Below are 22021 nucleotides of genomic sequence, written 5' to 3'. Positions count from 1 at the left end.
ACTATTTGCAGTGGTGCTCAGAGACAGGACAAAGGACAAAGGGCACAAACTGGAACCTGGAACCCAGGCGGTTCCATCTGAACAAGAGGAGAAAATTAATTAGTGTGAGGGTTCTGCAGGTTTGGAGATGGCTGCCCAGAGAAGTTGTGGAGTCTCCTGCACTGGAGAGATTCCAGACCTACCTGACCATTGTGATCCTGGGCAAGCTGCTGTGGGTGACTCTGTTTTAGCAAGGGTGAGTTGGACTTAAAAGTCTCCAGAGGTCTTGTCCAGTCACCACCATGCTTGGATTCTGTGATTTCTCTGTGGTCCTTAAATTTTTTTTCAAGAATAGTGTGGCCAGCAGGAGCAGGGAAGTCATTCTGCCCCTGTTCTCAGCACTGGTTAGGCCACACCTTGAGTACTCTGTCCAGTTCTGGGCTCCTCAATTTAAGAAGGACATTGAGACACTTGAACATGTCTAGAGAAGGGCAACAAGGCTGGTGAGAGGCCTTGAGCAGAAGCCCTACAAGGAGAACCTGAGGGAGCTGGGCTTATTTAGCCTAGAGAAGAGCAGGCTCAGGGGAGACCTTATTGCTGTCTACAACTACCTGAAGGGAGGTTGTAAGCAGGAGGGGGTTGGTCTCTTCTCCCAGGCAACCAGCACCAGAACAAGAGGACACAGTCTCAAACTGCACCAGGGGAAGTTTAGGCTTGAGGTGAGGAGAAAGTTCTTCACAGAGAGAGCTGTTATCCATTGGAATGGGCTGCCCAGGGCGGTGGTGGAGTCACTGTCCCTGGAGGTGCCAAAAAGGGATTGGATGTGACACTTGGTGCCATGGTCATGAGGTCATAGGTGACAGGTTGGACTTAATGATCTTTGAGGTCTCTTCCAACCTTATTGATTCTATGATTCCTCCAACTTTTGGTCTACTTCCTTACACTTTTAGTCAATCAAATGCATTTTTAGAATAGAATAGAATAGAATAGAATAGAATAGAATAGAATAGAATAGAATAGAATAGAATAGAATAGAATAGAATAGAATTAACCAGGTTGGAAAAGACTTTTAAGAGATATTCTCTGATTCATCTGTGTCTGTGATTTACCTATTAAGCCACAAACACAAAAGGACATTGGAAAATGGAATAGGTTGCCCTGGGAGCTGTTGGACTCACTGTCCCTGGAAGTGTTCAAGAAATGTGTGGATGTGGCACTTGGGGACACGGTTTAATGGCCGTGGTGGTCTTAGGTTGATGATGATCTTGGAGGTCTTTTGTAACTGAAACAATTCTGTGATACTCTGATTCTATGACTCTCCCATGTATGTAGGTACAAAACTCCTTGAGTACACCTCTGCCTGATGAGAAAGCACAAGTGTTCTTGTGATACTCAAGAACAACAACCAATATTAAAAAAAAAATTAATTCTTTTTCCTGTCAAATACTGTGTGCATATCAAAGATCTGGAATACAAAGCAGACTTAACAGCAATCACATTTTGAGTAGAATTCACTTGAATGTAACACCTTCTCCCTCTAAGGTTTTGAGTGTGGTATCTTAGAGAGGATCACACCAATTACTCATTCTGGGAACAAAGGCTCCTTTTTGAAAGCTGTCAGCTTGCTGACAGTTATGATGAGCATTTACTTCAGGCTTGTAAAACATATTAATCAAACTTGTTCCTATAGCTTCAGTCCAAGGAGGGTTACTGTATCTTTTAGAGAGATGTTTTACATAAGTGAAGAGCTCTGAATACGTATACACCTTGAATGCAAACCACTATCTATGCCATTCATTTATTCGTGATGAATAAATACTACACTGCACCAGGCTTAAGCAAGATTGAAGCAGAACATGGAAATCTGTTTATTACAAGACTGTTTGCCAAAGACCTGTGCACCATTCATTGAACCTTAACAAAAAAAAATCACAAAAACCAACCCAACAAAAACCAAACCAAAACATTTGAAAATATGGGTTGCATTTGCAAACTTCAATGTATGACATGGAGAGCTGGCAAGCTGCCTGGTTTCTACTTAAAGGATTGTCATTCTGGGAAAAATAAATTTCTCTAACTAGACAAAAGTCAATGTTTTCATGTTTTACTGCAATCAAACTGATATGGCTGACAATTTAATGTCTCAACACTTAAAATATCTGTGGATAATCAGTTACCTCAATCAATCATAACTACAAGATTTCTCTATTTTCAAATCCTGTATACATGTGATTGAGATATTTAACAGTTCAGAGAAACCTTCCCATTCTTAATCCTTCATGTTTCCTCTTGAGCTGTGCAGTTTTGTTGTTTTGTTGTTTTATTCCCCACCCCCCTACTCCCAATGCACCATTTTATAATTTCTGGGGGGAAAAAATAAAATAAAAAATTCCAGTCCTGTGCTGTAATCAGATTTTGCAACCTTTGTGATAATGCCCTGTTTTATTTAATTTTATGTATATTTTATAGTCTGCTTGCCTGTCAAAAAGATGTGGAAATGTGCTGGCATTCCAGCTGAAGACATCATTATGAGTGAGAAAATGCTCAAGGCTTTTTCAAAGTGGGTGCTGAAACATACGCTTCTCTTCTTTGACTCCAGGGGATGCTAACAGCTGCCCCAGCAGACAGGTATCGCGAGGTCAAAGGCTAGCAGAGCTGTGCACCTCCAGGATGTGGCTGCCAGCCAAATACATGGGTAGTTTTCTCAAAACTAATAATAAAAATAGCAGCAATGATGAGAAGGAGAAGGAGCTGACAACAACAACAACAACAGAAAAAAAAGTGAAAAGGAACCTGCAAGGAGAGAATTCTGGGTAGAGGCAACACTTGATTTTAATATCTGACAGGTTGAGTTCACTAATCTTTGCTATTCATACTGATGTGAAACTTCATACAGTTTTAGAGATTTGTATCTATTAAGACATGGAGCAGTGTTCCTACAACATAGGAACAAGTTTGGTAGCGCTTGCTGCTCTTCCTCCTCCGTGATAAAAAGTGATATGAACTGTTTTAAAAGCCTAACAGATAATTACTCTCAACACTCAATAAGGAAAACTACATCTTTGGAGTCTCCTCTACCTTAAATTAAAAAAAAAAAAAAAAAAAAAAGAAAAGACAAAAGAGAAAGAAAAAAAAAATTACAAGCCCAAAACTCACCAACAAGACAAAACAACATTCTTTTCCCCCTCCCCCATTTCTTCCCCCCTCTCTTTTGTTTCTTTGATTACTTGGAGCCTTGTAATCAAACTAAGCTTAGTTTCGGCACCCTCGGGGCACTATCTCTTAGTTCCCTGTCAGGCTGCGTTGGAAAACAATCAATCTTGCTCTTGCACTGGCTTGGTGGAAAGTGCCACGACACGGAGTGCAGTGCTTTGCTCTCGCTGTGTGAAGCTCCGATGACAAAAGTTTTTATCAGAAGCTGACTGTATTTAGGGTTATGAATATGCAATGACTCTCATTAGTATTGAAGCACAGGAGCACGGGCTGACATCCCCCGCCACTTTTAGCTGCTGCAGAGTCGTCTAATGAATTGTCTTGCTCTTTCACTTTGCCGTTATGGCTCCCTGTTCCAAGGGGAGTTGCCCGGTTTGAGAATACTATTGACGGCAGAAATTAATTGCCAAGAACTGCTCTTGATTTTGTTAAACAGTGTTGAGACGGTGTTTTAAAGCTGTCAAAACAGAAAACCATTAAACTCTGCAGGAGATAAGATCATCACGAGCGAGAGGACCTGCGTGTCTCTATGCACGCAAGCATGCAGGTGTGACACAGGTATGCATATGGTCTTGTAATCATATCTATATGTACAAACGTATAGAATCATAGAGTCATTGAGGTTGGAAAAGACCTTTAAGATCACTGAATCCAACTGTACCCCAATTGCCATGACCACTAAACCATATCCTGCAGTGTCACATCTACACACTTCTGGAAACACCCCAGGGACTTCGATTCCACCACCTCTGTGCCTAACCTCTTCTAATGCTTCACCATTCTTTCAGCAAAGAAATCTTTCCTAATATCCATTGTAAACCTCCCCTGGCACAACTTAAGCCCATTTCCTCTCACCCTCTTGCTAGAGTGTGTGTCAATGATGGGTCCCAGGAACCTGACCTCCTGCTGATTTATCTGCTATTCTTCCATCTAGAACAAGCAGGGATAAGGGAAAGTTCTCCAAATGAGCAGGGCTCTTGATGCATTGGTATTTGATCAACCCTTTAATACTCTTTCTTTTCCCTTTGGGACCCTGCCAAACATTTTTCAGCTCACACTTCTGCAATCTTTACGAATAAGTTACTGATAAGGATGTTTCCAACAGATGATTAAGATATCTGGCTTGATTTGTCATATTCGAGGAGATGTGTAAGCCTTCAGAAAAAAGTAGAAATAACCCTCTTTGCTTTTTATTTTTTTTTTCTCCCCCCAGTTGGTTAAATTAAGTATTTTTTTTTCTCCTATTCATCTAAAATTTCTTCTGACATAAAAGGAGCTTTTGTGGCTCTCTGCAGATTGTGAAGGATAGAGTGAATGGAAATGGATAATATATTCCAAGAAGCGTAAGTAGCATTCTGAAAGGTGTGCGTGTACTGCAAATAATAAAGGATATGAGGTTCTCCCAAGAAGGTGTCAGCCCTGTGCAGCTTTTTATCCATTTAATCAGTAATGGAAATGGTCCCAGTGCAAGGAAAGAGGATTTGTTTAATTTTTACTGGGATTTTTGGCATCATTGCCCTGATGTGAGCTTGGCTTACCTCTTGACCCAACCCCAGGAGTGTCTGTTCTCATCAGCTGGAGAAAAAATAAACACAAAGAACATCTACATGTTGGGAGCATTGAATACAAGAGCAGTTTAAAATAAATGCAGTTCTGACAAAAGTGGCTCAAGTATCATACATCAAACACTTGTTACCTCTCTTGGCCTTAGTGATTGCACGTGACTAAGAAAGAGTGAGTGATAAAATCTGAAGAAAGATGAAACCAATCTGGGCCTTTTTAAAGATCATCAATCATTCTGTGCAGCCATGATATTATTAGTTCCAGTAAGCCTTGTTCTCCCATTTTATGGACATCATAAACCCCCCACCCCTAGACCAACGCTACCATGGGAAATCATTTTTATGGGCAGCATCTTAGTGTGGGCCAATCAGATCTAATCACATAACAAGCTACTGAATTATTCAACGTTCTCCCTAATTTTGCATTCTTCCTGCACTTTGCTGTCACTGCAGGGTTTTAAAAGTATGTGTTTTTACAATATTTATTAAGAAGATAACCATACACAGGGATTTTTGCTTTCTCTGTGTCTCTCAATAATGGTTTGTTCCCTCAGATTCTCGCAGTATATACATTACTGTATGGAGAATATTTCGTGGCTTTAAACTCTTTCAGCTTTTAAAATGCTGATCGTTAGGACAACAATGGTGAAACAATTGTGTTCAAACATAAAATATTCAGATTTACTGAGCAAACTGTAACCAGCATGTCTCTTAGCTGTTGCTATGAATACAGGGCTCACATTGTATATGAAAATATTTCAGTTTTAATTGCAAATCTGTGCAGAGATGATTTGGGGTCTGTAATTAGCACATAAATTCCAGACTTTGTGACTGCTGTGAAAACACACATTATTTATGGAACTATTATCTAAATATAATTCAGTGTTTTTTTTGCTTTCAACAACTACTGTAAAAGTCTGATTTAATAAAATGTGAAAAATTTCCTGTCTCTTCCACTTCTGTTTACATTATGAAGCATTCATTCCTCTGCACTTCCACTTCCCACTCAGCCATACAGTGGACTTTGCTTTCAGTGGCTCCATACTTCACTCACACCTCAGGGAGGTTTCTTCACAACCATAAAGTGCCGGGCACTTAATTTGTTTAAAATGAAAGCTTGGATTATGCAAATTGCTCTGAACTGCATGAGCAGAGTGAGTTGGTGACCTCCATCTTCATGCTTTTCATCCTGGCTAGAAGGGGGAATAGATAGGAGCCCTGTCTGAGCTGGTTTTAAGCCACCATATGCAGTTTCACAGTTATTTGGACAGGGTTACTGGAAGGACAAAGTGGTCTCTTGTTCCTACCCACTTCTTGTAACCTGCAGGCTCAGCCACTTCCATTTTCCATCAAAGTAGGGTACAACAGGCATAAAATGTGTCTTCTTCCCCACTTATGTGTTTCCAAAGCTGTTTACTCACACAACCTGTTCTACAGCAATAGTTTTTGAGACCTTTTGCCATTCTAGTATTTAAGACTGTTTTCAAGTTTTGTTTCAGGAGTATTTCCCTTACCAGCTTTGTGCTTTTCTTTCAGTAAGGGGGCTGAACACCAGTTCCATAATGACAGGTTAAAGAATAAAACAAATCTGTGCAACAGCAAATATCTATAATCTGGATTTAATTTAAAGCAGAATCATAGAATCATGGAATCGGAGAATGCATCAGGTTGGCAGGGACCCTCAAGGGTCCCAGAATCATAGAATTACAGAAATATTCAGGTTGGAAAAGACCCTCAGGATCACCAAGTCCAACTGATAACCCTACTCTACAAGGTTCACCCCTAAACCATAGCCCCAAGCAGCACATCCAAACCACCTTTAAACACATCAAGGGCTGGTGACTCAACTACCTCCCTGGGCAGCACATTCCAATGTCTGATGTTTTCTAATGTCGAGCTCATCTTGTCTAACCCACCTAGAGGGAGAAGAGACATCTCCAATGACATTGGGTTGCTCAGGGCCCCATCAAGTTTGACACTGAATGCCTTCAGGGATGGGGACTCCAACCCATGCCTGGGAAACCTGTTCCAGCGTTCCTCCACTCTCACAGTAAAGAACACTTCCGAATGTCCAAACTGAATCTGCCCTGCTCTAGTATCAAATTACGGCCCCTCGTCCTGTTGCTGCGTACCTGAAACTTTCCCCCCTTCTTCCTTACTTCACCATCCTCTCAGGTCTCTCTGTGTACATGAGGTTTGCACAGTTTTGCTGTCATTGAAGGAAAATCTTTCCCAACTGTCCCTCTCCATTTGAAGTGTGAGACAGCTTTGCTGACTTTGTTTCAGTAGCTCTGTACAAGGGCAACCTCTGTGGTCACTGCAATAATAACCACAATAATCACTAGCAGAGTTGCCTCACCTCTCCCAGTGCTACCCTTCTTCACCAAAAGCTGGATTTGCTCTAGTGTTCTCCATCCCAATCCATGAGAAGTGAGCAGGTGGGATGAGCATAGTCCAAGTGCCAAAAATCATAGAATGGTTTGGGTTGGAAGAGACCTTAAAGATCATCTAGCTCCAAATCTCTTGCCATAGGCAGGGGCACATTCCAAGGCCCTAACCAACCTGGCCTTGGACACATCTAGAGAGAGGACATCCACAACCCTAACCTCACTGTAAAGAACTTCTTTTTAATCTCCAGTCTAAATCTCCCCCCTTTCAGCTGAAAGCCTTTGCCCCTCGTCCTGTAACTACCAGCCCTTGTCAAAAAGTCCCTCTCCAGCATTCCTGTAGTCCCCATCAGATATTTGAAAGCTGCTCTAAGGTCTCCCTGAAGTCTCCTCTTCTCCAGGCTGAACAGCCTCAAGTCTTTCAGCATGTCCCCACAGAGCAGGTGCCTCAGTCCTCGGATTATTTTTGTGTCCCCCCTCTGGACCTTCTCCAGCAGCTCTATGTCCCTCTCATGCTGGGAACATCAGAACTGTATACAGTGCTGCAGGTGGGGTCTGAGCAGAGCAAGCAGAGCAGAGGGGCAGAATCCCCTCCCTGTGCTGCTGCTCTCCCTGCTTCGGATGCAGCCCAGCACACAGCTGCCTGCTGGGCTGCCAGTGACCATTGCTGCCTCATGGTGAGTTTTTCATAGGCTGACACCCCCAAGTCCTTCTCCTCAAGATTGTGAGTGAGCATTTTTTATTTTTATTTTTATTTTGCAGGAGGCTACCAGGATTTGGCTAGATGTGGGTGAGACACCTTTCTGTATATCTGCCTGGTTGGTGTTGGTAGATCCAGGCAGGATGAAGTACATGGGGTACCTTGCAGTCTGGCTCTAGGGCTGAACAGTGATATCAATGTCATGGCACACACATTCTGGGAAGGAAGCTACCAAGAGTAATTGAGACATTCAGTGTGAAGCTACTGAAAGCTTTAATTTAAAGTTTCACTACTAAATTTAAAGTGACAGAGACCCAACTGTGAATGGTTATTTTGTTAAATAAAATTGCTTTTCCTTTTCTTTCCTATTCCCCATGGAAGCACTCATCTCTGCCTAGCCATCATTGTCACCAGGATCTGTCTTTGTGGCTTCTGGTGTTGTCAGCAAGAGGCTGAGCATCCTCACCTCTGATGGGGAAGAATTCAACAGGGCAGGGTGGCTGAGAGCATTGCAGGGTATGGAAGAGCAGGATGCTCTGCAAGGAGATTTGCAATGGGTCAGGTCTGGTCTCCTGGCAAAATTAGGCATAGCATTGGTGTTTGAAGGAGACCTTTTAAGCTGCAAATGGGATCCAGGCACAGAGCACACACTGAGTACATTTTTAGAGATGAAAACAAGGATAGATGAGACTGGAGATGATTTCTGACAAAGAAGTGGGTTAGTTATTGTTGTCATTGCTTCCTTCATTATTTTAATGCAAAATTTTGCTGGTTGTTTACATGGCAATCCTCAGCATGAAGTGCAGCTTATAAGATGACACAAAAATTTCTCCTGGATGTCTATTCAACTGGTGTTACACCTAGACTTACTTCAGGTGAGTGGGTTATGCTGCATTTTAAACATCAGTGGGACAGATGCCAGGAAAGCTGTAGGACCCAAGTGCTTGCAGTGGGCTCACAATATCAGTGTTTTTTTTGAATGCCTGGCACGGTCACAGAATCATAGAATGCATGAGGTTGAAAGAGAGTCTCAGTGGTCATCTTGTCCAATGCTCCTGTTGTCAGCAGGAACATTTCCAACTAGTGCACCATCAAGTTTGACCTTGAATATCTCCAGCGATGCAGCCTCCACCAGGTCTCTGGGCAACCTGTTCCAATATTCCACCACTCTCACTGTAAATAGCTTCCTCCTTAAGTCCAACCTAAGTATCCCCTGCTGTAGTTTCAAACCACTGCCCCTCATCCTATCACCACAAGCCCTTCTAAACACTCCATCTCCAGCCTTCCTGTAGGTCCCCTTCAGATATTGAAATGTATTTTAAAGGTCTCCCCAAAGCCGCCTCTTCTCCAGGCTGAATAGCCCCAGCTCTCTCAGCCTGTCCTTGTAGAAGTGCTCTAGTCCTCTGATCATCTTTTTGGTCCTCCTCTGGACCCACTCCATCAGGTCCATGTCCTTGTGTTGAGAGCCTAACACACTACTGTAGGTGAGGTCTTGAGCAGAGGGGCAGAATCCCCTCTCGATCTGTTGGCCAAGTTTGTTTTGATGCAGCCCAGGATGTTTGATGAGATACTGTCATTGAAGGAGTGGTTTAGTCTGGTTAAAAAAATCACTGTCACAGGCCATGCAATGTAAAGTTAGTTTTACTGTGATGTTGTAAAAGAGTGACTTAAAGCTCAGTGGTAAGTTTCATTCTATTACTTACTACACAGAAATCAGCATTCACAACAAATTGGTGTAATTTGCAGGATTTGTGACAAATGCCAGAAGGACCTGAATTTTCATATGAGAAGGGAGGTACTGCTTTTTGGGGACACAGAAAGTTTTAACACAGAATGTCTTTAAAAAGTGCCAGGATTCTGTTGCCTTTCACTCAAGGACTTCCAAAAGCGAGAACAACGTTTAGCGTACAGGTACCAGAAATGAATGCAGATTAAGAGTTTGGGCTAGTAGAGCTGTCCCAAACATATCATCCAGACCACACAGTCATAATTCAGATCAATAATTTCCCCCCCACACCCCCACTTTGTTATCAATATAAATGCATTTTAATTCCAAATGCAGAACAAAAAATTGAGAGTTTTCAGTTGAGGTCAATGATACATAAATGAACTGGGCAGTCACTAATGAATACCCAGGTAGAAAAGAAATTTGAGCACTCATTGCAAGCCTGACAGAAAAAATTATTTCTCAATTATTGTTATTAATTTACCAATTATTTCTCCTTACAAGTGATACCAGCACACTAGGTTATTTTGTCAGCCAACTGTCAAGTTGCTGTGCGCAAGACCATGATATAGTGTTCTCACCTTCAGCAGCACTGCTAAACAGAAGCATATGAGATGTTTTCAATACACTGATCATCATCAGCCTGAATGGTTTTCATTGTTAATCCCCATGTTTAACCAAAAGGGGAGGTTTTGGCTCAATCAGATGAACTACAAGGTCTTGCATCTGGGTCACAGAATCAGAATTGTCAATGTTGGAAGGGATCTCAAGGATCATCTAGTTCCAATCTTCCTGCCATAGGGAGGTTTTCAATTAGATCAGGTTTCCCAGAGCCACATCCATTCTGTCCTTAAAAACCTCCAGGGATGAGACTTTCACCACCTCCCTGGGCAACCTGGTCCAGTGTCTCACCACCCTCATGGGGAAGAATTTCTTCTTAATGTCTACTCTAAATCTAGCCTCCCATAGCCTAGATCCATTCCCCCCAGTCCTACCACTACCCAACACCCTAAAAAGTCCCTCCCCATCTTTCTTGTAGCCTCCTTCAGATATTGGAAGGCCAGAATAAGGTCTCCTTGGAACCTTCTCTTCTCCAAACTGAACAACCCCAACTCTCAGCCTATCCTCACAGGAGAGGTGCTCCAGCCCTCTGATCATCCTCATGGCCCTTCTCTGGACATGTTCCAGCACATCCAGATCTTTCCTGTAATAGTGGTTCCAGCACTAGACACAGTGTTCCAGCTGAGTCTCATGAGATCAGTGTAAAGGGGAAGAATCACCTCTCTTGACCTGTTGCCATACTTCTCTTGATGCAACCTCCTCCATATTTAATCCAAGCTGGGGGATGATGAGATCAAGAGCAAGCCTGCAGAAGAGGACTTGAGGGTGCTAATGGATGAGAAACTGGACATGAGCCAGCAATGGGCACTTGCAGCCCAGGGGCCAACCATATTCTGGGCTGTATCAAAACAAATGTGACCAGGAAGTCAAGAGAGGTGATTCTGCCACTCTTTTCTGCTCTGGTGAGACCTCACCTTGAATACTGTGTTCATTTCTGGGGCCCTCAACACAAGAAGAACACAAGAAGGGCCACGAAGATGATCAGAAGGTTGGAGCACTTCTCCCAGACTGGAAGAGCTGGGGTTCAGTATGAGGAAGACAAGTTTCCAGGGAAACCTTTCAACAGCCTTCCAGTACATGAAAGGGACCTACATGAAATCTGGGGAGGGACTCTTCAGAAGGGCTTCTAGTGATAGGCTGAGGGGCAATGGTTTTAAACTGGAACAGGGTAGATTTAGGTTGAACATCAGGAGGAAGTTCTTCACAATTAGGATAGTGAAATACTGTAAGAGGTTGCCCAGAGATGTGGTGGAGGGCATTGAAGGTCAAACTTGATGGAACCCTGTGCAACCTGATCTAGTTGGAGATGTTCCTGCTTACTGCAGGGACATTGAACAAGATGGTCTCTGAGGGTCCTTTCTGTGATTCTATGATTAAGAAAATATATCTGAGAAATCCTTCAGACTATGCTGGAGAGCATTCACCAGGAAGGTTGTAATGTAGAAGCAGAAGGGTGTTCTCTTTGATGGCATCTCTGGGAAGTCAAAGGCTGATTGCAAGACCAGAGGGCAGGAATATATCAACCAACTTGCAGAATATACTCTGGCTGATAGTGAGGAGCATACTCATTACAAAAGGAAGTTACAGAGCAGAGCAGGGAGACATCTTGGTGGTATGGCTACTCTCAGGGCAACGATCAAGGCCATCAGGGGAACATTTAGTTATGGACTGTAGACCATTTGTGGAGGTTGCTTTTTGCAATACTGGCAACCACAGAATTGGGTGTTCACCTGTTACCTTAAGTATTTGAAATGTAGAAGCCAGAAGCCAGCATCTCTCTGTGCTAGGTGCAAGGACCAAAACATCTGTTCTCCATGTCCAAGATCTTACAAGGATTTAACTGGAGACACTTCACTGCCCTGGTAAGACCATGCTGGCAGTGACCCTGGAGGTAAAAACTCATCCCTTGTATCTCTTCAGCAGAATCTGTGCACTGGCAGGATTATGCTTTTTGGTTCTGGGTTTGAGCTGGCAAGGGCTTGGCCCCACACTGTAAATAGAGCACCACTGTATAGCATCAATAGAGAAGCTCCTCCCAGATGTATCCTCATGGCTGGTTGACCACTGAGGCCAAATGATGTCCAAAATTCAGCCAGGGCTTTCCTGCAAAGACCAGCAAAGACCAGTCTGAAAGAAAGCTAATTAGTTTTGGCATAGCAAATGGTGGTGAAATCATTCAAGGAGGGACACATGCTCTGTGTAGATGGACAAAGATGTGATCTGCTTCCAGGTTGAGAAAAAAAAATAATTAAATTTATGTTATGTGCTGTAGCCTCTCCTTACCTATTTTAATTTTTAATAGAAATGTTCCTTTTTAAGTACGAGGAGCAATACAAGTTTAATGTGAGCTCAGAGGACCATGCAACACAAGCATAATTGACTCTCTGCCATCACTTGCTGGATATGGTTTCCCTTCCTTTTCCTAAGTGTTAATGTTTCCTAAGTTCTTAATGGAAACAGAACATACTGGAGAGCCAGCATTTGACACAGAGCTTATAACCTACCAGTCAATGTTGAAATTGGATTAGAATTATTTGGTAAGCAATTACTGACAAATGCACTAGAGTGGAAGGGAAAAATATAAAAATCATAGAATCATAAAATGGTTTGGGTTGTAAGGTTCCACCCCTCTTGCCATGGCCAGTGTCACCTTCCACTAGACTGTGTTGCTCAAGGCCCTGACAAACCTGGTCTGGAACACTTCCAGAGATGAGGCTTCCACCACCTCCCTGGGCAACCTCTTCCAGCATCTCATTGTAAAGAATTTCTTCCTAATCTACAGCCTAAATCTCCCCATTTCCAGCTCAAACCATTGTCCTTCATCCTGTCACTACAATCCCTTGTCAAAAATCCCTTCCCAGTTCTCCTGCAGCCCCCTTCAGATACTTGAAGGCCATTATAAGGCTTCCCTGGAGCCTTCTCTTCTCCAGGCTGAACAGCCCTAACTCCTGGAGCCTGTCCCCACAGGGGAGGTACTCCAGCCTTCTGATCATCTTCATGGCTTCCTCTGGACCTGATCCAACAGTTCAGTGTCCTTCTTGTGTTGGGGGGAAACCCTGAAAGAATAAGGTTTATGGAGGTCAAAGGTTTAAATTTTTCATTATTACAGTATCAGAGATTGGAGGTGATTTTTTTTTCAAGATATGTGGGTTCCTTCTGTGAGTTCTGAACTGGTCTTACTGAGAAGCCTTTCCACTTACTGGTGTCAAAAGTGAAAAGCCAAAGACATGAACCATATTTACACTGGACCTTTGAACTGCTGGCCTGGAACTATCACTCCTTTTAATCACAAAGTAGCTCAGTGTTTAACTAGCCTTACTTTCATCTCTGTCTCTGCAGCTGGTGCTGCCTTACCCCATCTGCAATAAACAACACAGAGAGGCTCAGCATCCTGAGCAGTGACTATAACCTGTCCTCCCCTTAATGACAGGTTCATGCATTTTGTCAAAACCCATCATCTGAACAGATCAGACTGAACCCAGCAGCTGCTGAATTGGACATACTCTGAGCTGAAATAAAAGCAGCGAGGTGTCTGTGCTTATTAGGGGCTTCCTAACAGGAGAAGTCTTGGTGTCTTGCTGAAAGGCAGCTTTCCTGTCATTGACGGTGTTTTCTGGAAGCTGAAGCTGTAAAAGTGAGTGGGAAATGATATTTGCTGTATTCACCAGATGAAACCTGGTAACACTTCTTTAGCTGGGAAAAGAACATCACCACCTGAACTAGCCTGGAGCTGCTCTCAATTTTAGGGAGCAGATGAAGCCATCACATCCTCACCCAGGACTGTTAACAATGCTGTGTATTGCGCACAAAGCTTGCAACCAGGCATATTTGTGCTCAGTAGTGTCAGTTGGGGTGTAACCTGAAGTTCACAGTTAGATTTCAGACCAGACACCTTCTGGGCAGAACCAGAGCTCTTCCTGCTCCAGCCTCAAAGAGCTTTTTGTTTCTCTTTCCTACCAAGATTCCTAGCAATAAGCAAGTGAAAAATGAAATGAATCCCCACCCCCAGCCATGTTTTGGCAGAAAATGGTGGCTTTGCTGCTCTTTCTTGATGCCGCAGACAGGTCTGACTAAATGCCCAGGAACAGTATTAACTCACTGGATGAAGGTCCTGGATGAAGGGATGGAGTGGACATTCAGCACAAAACAGGCTGTGCTGACATGCAGTGAGACCTGGACAGGCTGCAGAGCTGGGCAGAGGGGAACCACATGAAGTTCAACAAGGGCAACTGTAGAGTCCTGCACCTGGGGAGGAAGAACTCCCTGTCCCAATACAGGAGAGGGGTTGACCTGCTGCGAAGGACCTAGGAGTGATGGAGGACAAGAAGTTCCCAATTGAGGCAGGAATGTGCCCTCATGGTCAAGAATGCTAATGGTCTCCTAGGATGGATTAAGGAAAGTGTGACCAGCAGGTTGAGGGAGTTCTTCTCTCTCTCTACCCATGCCTGGTGAAGAAGGCCACGTGTAGAGTATTAGGCCCAGTTCTGGGCTTCCCAGTTCAAGAAAGAGAATCACCACATCAAGATGCTGGAAAGAGCCCAGCGGAGTCTACAAAGATGTTGAGAGGGACTGGACCATCTCTGTGTGGAGGAAAGGCTGAGTGAACTGCGGCTGATTAGCCTGGAGAAGAGCAGCCTGAGAGGGCATCTTCTCAATTCCCAGCAAGAACTTAAGAGCCTGAGGTGGGCAAAAGGATGAAGCCAGATTTTTTTCAGTGGTGCCAAGCAACAGAACAAGGAGCAATGGGCACAAACTGGAACCCAGGAGGTTCCATCTAAACCGTGCCGTGGGTTAGTTGTTTGGGTGGTGTTTGATTGGTTGATGGGTTGGACGCGGTGATCTTGAAGGTCTCTTCCAACCTGGTTTATTCTATGTATTCTATGTATTCTATTCTAAGAGAAGTTTCTCACTTCTTTGCTATGAGGATGCTGGACTTCTGGAGCAGGCTGCCCAGAGAGCTTGTGGAGTCTCCTCTGGAGAAATTCGAAACCTGCCTGGCCATTGTGATCCTGAGTACTGCTGTGGGTCACCCTGGTTTAGCAGGGGGTTTGGACTGGATGATCTCCAAAGGTTTCTTCTAAGTCCTACCATGCCATGATTCTGTGATTCTGGGTGTAAGTCCCTACCCATAACATGAAATAGAAATGGAGAGGAGCTGTTTAGCTGCACTCTCGACCTGTGGCTCTATTTCCAACTTTAATAATAACTTTTTGTTATTTTTGGTAATGACATTTATTTTTTTCCACATTTCAGTGTATTCACCTGGAAACTTGTATTATAATAATAATAATTTTCCATTGCACAGTGAGGCTAGGAGTTTTGATTGATGCATGCAAAGTATTTTGAGATGCAAGTGAAGTATTTTCAGATGCATGTAGGAAAGGAGATATAGAAAAGGAAAGATGTATCTGGAGATTAGCTGGCAAGTGACACCACCTTATGGCACCACTACCTTAGGGTGATACCATCACCTCTTAGTTTACCCTTTCTTCCCTTTTCTTCAACAGACCTTGGCTCAAACCTCTTAAAGATATTGTTTGCATAGACACAGACATGAACACATCCCTCAGAATTGTCTCTGAGACAAAGGAATTTATTTTTCTTTTTTGAGAAAGCTCATTAACAGTCTAAGCAATGATGGAATCAGCACTTGGGGTAACTCCAAAACCACCTACTCAAACCAGCGAGGAAGAGACTTAGAGACAGATCCTGGTGGCAGGATTAATATTTCCCCTGGCTTGGCCCTTGTGATTTATGTTCATGGCTATTGAAAGCAAAAGAAAGAAAGGTTTCAAAGCTGTGTTTATATTCCCCAGCAGAGCCTATTTGTGATTTCCATTTTGTAGGAGATTTTCATTTCTCTTTTATCCATTACTGGGCAGACAAAACTGAAAGACCTCTACTAATTCTTATTTCCCTCTGCTGACATCACCACCAGATTTAAATTTGGGAAAGCTGCATGCAGCTTTGAGTTCAATTAATATGCTGGTGTTGTCCCTGGACTGGAGGATGTAACTCTGTGTGTTTGCTGCTTGTTGTCCCTTCAGTAAAAGAACTGGAGAGGAGAAGGGAAGGAAAGGAAGTTTTTAACTTGGTTCATCTGCTTTTTTTTTATCTGTGCAGAGACTTTTCTGCCAGGTAAACAGAAAACCAGGATGTCTTCCAGTTAACACCTTCATGGGCTGTAAAATGCCAGTACACATGAGGACAACAAGAGGACACCTGGGGTGCACTTATAAAATGGTGACCAGAAGACTGATGGATGATCTTCTCCCCCTCTAATCTGCCCTAGTGAGGGAGGCCACATCTGGAGTTCTGGGTCCAGCTGTGGGCTTCCCAGTTTAAGAGAGACAGGAGACTACTGGAGAGTCCAGCAGAGGCTCAAAAGATGCTGAGTGGACTGCAGCATCTCTGTGAGAAGGAAAGGCTGAGAGATCCGGGGCTGTTTAGCCTGGAAAAGAATAGCCTGAGAGGAAATCTTCTCATTGCTCAGCAAGAGCTAAAGATTGTGGGGCAAGATGATGGGGCCAGACTCTTCCCAGTGGTTCCCAGCCACAAGACAAGGGGCACTGGGGACAAACTGGAAGCCAGGATATTCTACCTGAAGAGGAGGAGAAATGTTTTTGCTTTGAGGGATCCCAGGCAAGCTACTGTGGGTGACACTGCTTTAGCAGAGGGGTTGGACTAGATGATGCCCAGATGTCCTTTCCAACACTCAGTGATTTGTTATGTTATGTTACTCTGAATCTTTGAGCTTATAAGCACGGCATGAAGCGCATTCATACAGCAGCCTTCCAGGGCATAGGATGTGGAAGAGAATGAGGGAACCATCATTAAAATACCATTCTGTCAGCATTCAAAGTACCTTATTAGATTCACTGATGACATCATTGTAGAGAGCAAAAGGAACTTACAAGAATTTTTTTCCCTCCTTAGAGGGGTTTGAGGCAAGGTTGGACTTTGTTCAGCCTGGGCTGGTGGAAGGTGTCCCTGCACATGACAGGGGGGTTTGAAGTAGATGATCTTTAAGGTCCCTTCCAACCCAAACAATTCTATGATTCTATGAATCAGCTTTGTTTTGGCCCTAATTCTTGACGAATTAAACATATGTTGAAGGCTGTCTTTGCCCAGGGAAGTCCTCACTTCATTCTCTTCGAGGAAGGATACAAGACACCCTTTTAAATGTAAGCATATGCTGTTCCTGATAAACAGACTTTGCATTTTGTAAATTTAATTTGCATTGACATTGAAAAAGAAATGCATGTTGCTGGGTGGCTTCCACTTTACCTCCAATATCACACCCACTTCCCCAGGTATAAAAGGAGGTTTAGACTGCCTTTGTGAACATATGGCTGGGCAATGCCTGCACTGTGCTCTTTCCAGATGAAGATGCTCTAATTAGCTTCAATTACATGAGCTCCTGGCTACTTGGACTGCTGGAGCACTGCTCCTCATGCCAGCTCTACTCTTGCACAGCTTTCACTGGAGGCAACAAGGAACATCCCAGCGTCTCTGAACAGAGGACTGGGAGTTAGACTGTGTGCATACAATGAAGGAAAGGGATCTAGGGTAGTCTGACCTGAACTCTGAGCACAGACATAGCCTAGAGGGTTCTTCTACTCCTTTACTATACCCCAGTGAGACCACATCTGGAGTACTGTGTCCAGTTCTGGGCTCCCCAGTTCAAGGACAGGGATATACTGGAGAGTGTCCAGTGAAACTATGAGACTGATGAAGGGACTGGAACACCTGTCTGATGAGGAAAGGCTGAGAGACCCAGAGCTGTGCAGCCTGGAGAAGAGAAGGCTGAGGGGGAATACTCTTAATGATTGTAAATATCTGAAGGATAGGTGTCAAGAAGAAGGCATAAGTCTCTTTTCAGTGGTGTCCTGTGATAGGACAAAGGGAAATGGATACAGATGGGAACATAGGAGGTTGCACCTCAATGTGAGTTAAAATTTCTTTTCTGTGAGGTTGATGGAGCCGTGGAGCAGGCTGCCAAGAGAGGCTGTGGCGTTTCCTTCTCTGGAGACTTTCAAGGCAGGTCTGGATGCGTTCCTGCGTGACCCGCCCTAGGTGGTCCTGCTTTGCCAGGGTTGTTTGACTCAGTGATCTCCAGAGGTCTCTTCCAACCGCTACCATCATGTGGTTCAACAATTCCATGATAATGTTTTCTAGGATCAGACCCTTGATTTAAAGCAATGGTTGAAATCTTGAGGTAGGTTAAATTGTCAGATACAGTTACATAATGACAGATCTACCCAGCGATGTCCAGATGAAGGCGTGGATGTTCCTCAGCCACAATGAGGGCTGTAATCACACACAGCAAGATGGACATGTAACAGAAAGAAAAGGAAAGCTTGCCTTCGTCCCTCATTCTCTCAACTCACCACCCTGCATAACCTCTTGTAGCTTGAAGCAAGACAAGAAAGTCAGCACTTTGCACCCTCCAACAGCTTTGACATGACAGGTGTGGTATTTTCTTATCCACAGAATTGCCAAGGAAATCCGCCCAGGCAAAAGTGCAAAAGTTTTCAGTGCAAGGAGGTGGGGTGCAAAAACTGGCTTGTAGGCAAAGGTTGAAATGACTCAATCTGAAACAAAATGTAAAGCAATTACTGCTGGGGTAAAAAAAAAAAGAAAAAAAAAAGAAAAAAAGATCATGCTGACATTTAAAGGCTGCAGTGATAGTATCTGTCCCTTCCTGGGATGACATAAGCAGCCCTGGTTTGATCCCCAAGTGTTGATTTTATTTTATTTTGTTTTGGTTAGTGGTTTTTGATTTCTTTTTTTTTGGTCCTTTTTTTTGTTTTGTTTTGGTTGGGGGCTGGGGGATATTTTGGATATCCTTTATTTGGAGGTGTGGGGCAGTGGGATGGGTTGCCTTAACTTCAGTTGTTGATGCAGAGAAATAATTGCCACCCCAGAAAGGTAATTATGTATGCCATTGTTTATACACATAATAGGCCTGGAAAAGCATGTTCTGCAGATAGGAGGCAAAAAAAAAAAGAAAAGAGAAAATCCTGCTTTCACATCAGGGTGGAACACTATGTAAAGTGACAGATTGCCACAAATAGCATTCAAACCCTTGCACATTAGTGGTTGATTTTTCTTCTAGGGAAGAGGGGGGGAAGGGTTGAAGGCTATGGAAGAGGGTGGAGAGGAAAAAGAAAAACCCACAAGAAGACAGTTTTGTTCAACAGTAACATATCCAGTGGTTTTTCACTCTCCTGATTGCTGCTAAATGAACCTGTTTTTCAAGAAGTTGTTTTTAAAGTCACTGCCTCAAAGGGACAATTTCTGTTGTTGTCATCTTGTGCAAATACCACTTCTCCTAGAGTGGCCTTAATTTGAGTTGCTTTGAAAGCAGACTAGATAATCTGGTAGAATATGGTATAGCACCACATATCTCCTCTTTATGTCTTTTTAGTACCATGTAGAAAGTGAATTTAGGTCACTAAAGGCCAGCTAAACTCTCTCTCTCTTTCCCACCCCCCCCCCTCCCCTCCCATCATAATATATCTAACAACAAAAGAATAAAACAAACATTGTGCTGTAAAGTCACAATATTTTTTTCTGATGCTGTATTTTTTTTCCTTTTTTTTTTTTGTTTGGTTTTTTTTGTTTTAAGGCAAAATATATACTTCTTCAAAATATTGGAAGTACCAGGGATGAACAAAGGGGGAAAAAAATACATATGTATTTCGATATTGAACCCAGCATTGTTAGATGCTGAAGCAATTCATAGCAGGGCTATTCTCTGCTGCAGTGTCCAGCAAATTGCATGACCTGCTTGTTAGGCTTGACAACAGTGTTTTACCTAACAAAGGCCTCAACAGCTCAGAGCAGCAGAGGAATGTCAAAATGAGCACATTTCACACACAGATGTGTGACCATAATAGTCTATAAGAAGATGCATGGGGTGGAGGGAAGGGGCTGGGGGTTGGGAAGGCTAACAGTTAGCAGTAGGGACATGGCCCTACTGACCACATTTAATCAACCCTTCTGTAAACAATTCAACATTTTCATTGTTCTCTAAAAACTAATAAAGAGAAACAAGCACTTTTCATTCATCTTGAAGTAATTTTCTGTCAGGTTTGAGCCCCTTGTGGCCTACAGCTTGTGCATTGCTAGCTGTGTGATACAACAACTATTTCAATTTATTTTACAAACTCTGGCCATTCACATGTCAGTTAGTGTTCACCAAGCCGGCATCTGAAATTGTGCAGTTAACGAGTTTTACAACATTTCTATCAAGAGAAACTGTTTAGCATAACTGACTCTTAAGGAGTTATTATACCTCTAAAAATCCATTTTAAGGGGCATTATTTAAATAAAATAGAAAAACGGTTCACTGCCTTTTAAAGGGGCTACAAAAAAAGTCCATCAGATCCAGTGCAGTAATCCTCAGCTTAAAGCACTCTTGAGAGCACTTCTGGGAATTATCAGCATAATGAAATGTTTTGTGAAATGTCCAGATAGATTCCTCTACTCAACAATTTTACTGCACCATATTTATTTTCCTCCTAGTTTTTAAAGAAGTGAATTACTTTTTTTTTTTTTTTTTTTTTTTTGGAAGGGATGACTCTACATTGTGCAGATTAACTGAACACATTATTGCCAAAGCTGTTGTATAAGTGAGGGCTTCAGTCTGTGTGCAGTCTATATGCATTTGCAGGGGGAAAGAGGAAAAAAAAAAGAGAAAGAAAAAAAAGTCAAGCCCTTTATGCTATACTCAGCTCTAGAAGGGTTAAATCACAATGAGGCTTATGCAGATTTGCATTTCTCTTGTACCACATTTTTCCCATACTCTTAAACAACTTTGTTATATAATGGCACCTGTAAAATGCTTTATTGAAAACAACTCTTAAGTTAATTAAACAAACAAAAAAGCTAACAAGACTGAAATCCAGTTTGAAGTGCTGTGAAAGGGAAAGGTTTCTGAATTTTCACTTAAAGAGTAGGTATCTTTCTATTAACTGAGGTGACCAATGATCCAAAACTGCTAATACCAGGAGTCCATAATGGTAAAAAAACCTGTGGCATATGAGTGAGTCAATCTCAGCATATTAAACCACCTAACAGAGTAAAACCCATGTCTGCCATGTAAATTAACGAGTGTTTCCACATAAAATAAGAACTGGTAAGGCAAAAGATTGCATGACCGTCTAAAGCAGAGATACAGTAGATACAAAATCCAGATGTACATGTACAACGTGAACAGATGTAGTGACCACATATTTGTAATGGCATTATTTACTCAGTATTACTTCTATCTAGCTCCACTAAAAACTTCAGGATTAAGTGCCAGGATTACCAAAAAAAAAAAAAAAAAAAAAAAAAGTCCCATGTCCTGAGGGCTTTTTCCTCTCAGGGCCTTGATCAGCTTTGTCTAGTGGAAGGCATTCCTGTCCATGGCAAGTAGGTTGGAATGAAATTATATTTAAAGTCCCTTCCAACTCAGTTTTTTTCTATAATTCTGTGATTTAAAAGCAGAGTGCCTAACACTGTCTATCCTGGAGACTAATGGATAGATGCTCAGCAACTTTGATCCACAAGATACCTGGACAATAATTCAGTCTTGGCACATTCTCAGATCAAAAATGTAACCTTTCCCAGAGGTATAACAACCTTTCTGCAACCACTGTAAACAATACTACAGCATCAGTTATTAAGAGAGTCATAGGATCCTAGAATAGTTTCAGTTGGAAAAAGCCCTTAAGATCATGGACCCAGCACCAGCATGGCCACTAAACCATGTCCCCATGTGCTATGTCCACACGTTTCTTGAACACCTCCAAAGGATAAGGACTCCACCACCTCCCTGAACAAC

The sequence above is a fragment of the Dryobates pubescens genome, chromosome Z (genome assembly GCF_014839835.1).
Source record: "Dryobates pubescens isolate bDryPub1 chromosome Z, bDryPub1.pri, whole genome shotgun sequence".
NCBI lineage: Eukaryota > Metazoa > Chordata > Aves > Piciformes > Picidae > Dryobates > Dryobates pubescens.
The sequence above is the reverse complement of the archived record's forward strand: the minus strand, read 5'-3'. Positions refer to the sequence as shown.